Raw genomic sequence first — 3469 nt, 5'->3', positions numbered from 1 at the left:
AAACAACAACTTCAAAACATATATGCACTGTTCATGCATTCATTCAGAAAACAAAAAGTATTGTCACCACATCAAAATAATTAAACTAGTTTCAAGGATGAATTCGAAACCATATACTTCTTGTTCTTTTGTTTTTAAAACATTTTTCATTTAAGAGAGGTGATGGATTCATATTCACTACTTTAAGGCATAGACACTTAGATACTAATGATCATGTAATAAGACACAAACATAAATAAACATTTAACATAAAAAAACAAAAAACAGAAAATTTAAGAACAAGAAATGAGTCCACCTTAGTGATGGTGGCGTTTTCTTCTTGAGGAACCAATGATGTCCTTGAGCTCTTCTATGTCTCTTCCTTGTCTTTGTTGCTCCTCCCTCATTGCTTTTTGATCTTCTCTAATTTCATGGAGGATGATGGAGTGCTCTTGATGTTCCACCCTTAGTTATCCCATGTTGGAACTCAATTCTCCTAGGGAGGTGTTGATTTGCTCCCAAAAAATTCTGTGGAGGAAAGTGCATCCCTTGAGGCATCTCAGGGATTTCTTGGTGATGAGCTTCTTCATACGTCCCTTGAGATCCATGAATAGGCTCTCTTGTTGGCTCCATCCTTTTCTTAGTGATGGGCTTGTCCTCATCAATGAGGATATCTCCCTCTATGTCAATCCCATCCGAGTTGCATAGATGGCAAATGAGGTGAGGAAAGGCTAACCTTGCCACAGTGGAGGACTTGTCAGCCACCTTGTAGAGTTCTTGAGGTATAATCTCATGAACCTCCACTTCCTCCCCAATCATGATACTATGGATCATGATGGCCCGGTCTATAGTAACTTCAGACCGGTTGCTAGTGGGAATGATTGAGCGTTGAATGAACTCCAACCATCCTCTAGCTACAGGCTTAAGGTCTAATCTTCTCAGTTGAACCGGTTTGCCTTTTGAGTCAATCTTACATTGAGCTCCTTCCACATATATGTCCATGAGGACTTGGTCCAACCTTTGATCAAAGTTGACTCTTCTTGTGTAGGGGCGTGCGTTCTCTTCCATCATTGGCAAGTTGAACGCCAGCCTTACATTTTCCGGACTGAAATCTAAGTAGTTACCCCGAACCATGGTAAGATAATTCTTTGGGTTCGGGTTCTTACTTTGATCATGGTTCCTAGTGATCCATGCATTGGCATAGAACTCTTGAACCATTAGGATTCTGACTTGTTGAATGGGGTTGTTTAGAAATTCCCAACCTCTTCTTTGGATCTCATGTCGGATTTCCGGATACTCATTTTTCTTGAGTTTGAAAGGGACCTCGGGGATCACCTTCTTCTTGTTCACAACATCATAGAAGTGGTCTTGATGGGTTTTGGAGATAAATCTTTCCATCTCCCATGACTCGGAGGTAGAAGCTTTTGTCTTCCCGTACCCTTTTTTAGAGGTTTCTCCGGTCTTAGGTGCCATCAATGGCAATGGAAAAACAAAAAGCTTATGCTTTTACCACACCAAACTTAGAATATTGCTCACCCTCGAGCAAGAGAAGAAAGAAAAGAAGAAGAAGAGAAAATATGGAGGAGAGTGGGGGGAGGTGTATTCGGCCAAGGTATAGAAGAGAGGGTTGTGTTGTGTTGAAATGAAGGAGGGATGGAGGGGTTTATATAGTGAGGGGAGAGGTGGTAGGTTCGGCCATTTTGGGTGGGTTTGGGTGGGAAAGTGATTTTGAATTTTGAAGGTAGGTAGGGTTTATGGGGAAGAGTGGATGGATGTGAGTGGTGAAGGGGTAATAGGGAAGAGAGTTTGAGGTGATTGGGGAAGGGTTTTGGGGAAGGGTGTTTATTAGGAGGAGAGGATGAATGTTGAGAAGAGGGAAGAGTATGAGTGGAGGTAGGTGGGGATCCTGTGGGGTCCACAGATCCTGAAGTGATCCTGTGGGGCCCACAGATCCTGAGGTGTCAAGGATTTACAACCTTGCACCAATTAGGCATGTAAAATGCCTTTGCATGCATTTCTGGCGTTTAAACGCCGAAGTGATGCTTGTTCTGGGCGTTCAACGCCCATATGCAGCATGTTTCTGGCGTTGAACGCCAGTTCTATGCTTGTTTCTAGCGTTCAGCGCCAGCTCTATGCTCTGTTCTGGCGTTGAACGCCAGCCAGATGCTCCTTACTGGCGTTTAAACGCCAGTAAGTCCTTCCTCCAGGGTGTGATTTTCCTTCTGCTGTTTTTGATTCCGTTTTTAATTTTTTGTATTTATTTTGTGACTCCACATGATCATGAACCTAATAAAACATGAAAGAACAATAAAAATAAAAATAAAATTAGATAAATAAAAATTGGGTTGCCTCCCAACAAGCGCTTCTTTAATGTCAATAGCTTGACAGTGGGCTCTCATGGAGCCACACAGGTGATCAGGTCAATTTTATAGACTCCCAACACCAAACTTAGAGTTTGGATATGGGAGTTCAACACCAAACTTAGAGTTTGGCTAAGGCCTCCTAACACCAAACTTAGAGTTTGACTGTGGGGACTTTAGTTGACTCTGTACTGAGAAAAGCTTTTCATGCTTCCTCTCCATTGTTACAGAAGGAGATCCTTGAGTTTTAAATACAAGGTTGTCCTCATTTAGTTGAAGGACCAACTCTCCTCTGTCCACATCAATCACAGCTCTTACTGTGGCTAGGAAGGGTCTTCCAAGGATGATGGATTCATTCTCATCCTTTCCAGTGTCTAGGATTATGAAATCAGCAGGGATGTAAAGGCCTTCAACCCTTACTAGCACGTCCTCTACTAGTCCATAAGCCATCTTCAGAGATTTGTCTGCCATCTCTAATGAGAAATTGGCAGCCTGTACCTCAAGGATTCCCAGTTTCTCCATTACAGAGAGTGGCATGAGGTTTATCCTTGACCCAAGGTCACATAGAGCCTTCTCAAAGGTCATGGTGCCCATGGTACAAGGTATTAAGAACTTTCCAGGATCCTGTTTCTTCTGAGACAATGTCAGTTGATCCAGATTACTCAGTTCATTGATGAGCAAGGGAGGTTCATCTTCCCAAGTCTCATTACTAAATAATTTGGCATTCAGCTTCATGATTGCACCAAGGTACTTGGCAACTTGCTCTTCAGTAACATCCTCATTCTCTTCAGAAGAAGAATACTCATCAGAGCTCATGAAGGGCATAAGGAGGTTCAATGGAATTTCTATGGTTTCTAGATGAGCCTCAGATTCCTTTGGTTCCTCAAAGGGAAACTCCTTGTTGATCACTGGACGTCCCAGGAGGTCTTCCTCACTGGGATTCACGTCCTTTTCCTCCCCTGTAGGTTCGGCCATATTGGTTATATCAATGGCCTTGCACTCTCTCTTTGGATTCTCTTCTGTATTGCTTGGGAGAGTACTAGGAGGTGTTTCAGTGATTTTCTTACTCAGCTGGCCCACTTGTGCCTCCAAATTTCTTATGGAGGACCTTGTTTCACTTGTTTCACTTA

Source organism: Arachis ipaensis, chromosome B06, assembly GCF_000816755.2.
Source record: "Arachis ipaensis cultivar K30076 chromosome B06, Araip1.1, whole genome shotgun sequence".
Classification (NCBI taxonomy): domain Eukaryota; kingdom Viridiplantae; phylum Streptophyta; class Magnoliopsida; order Fabales; family Fabaceae; genus Arachis; species Arachis ipaensis.
This window is presented reverse-complemented; position numbering follows the sequence as displayed.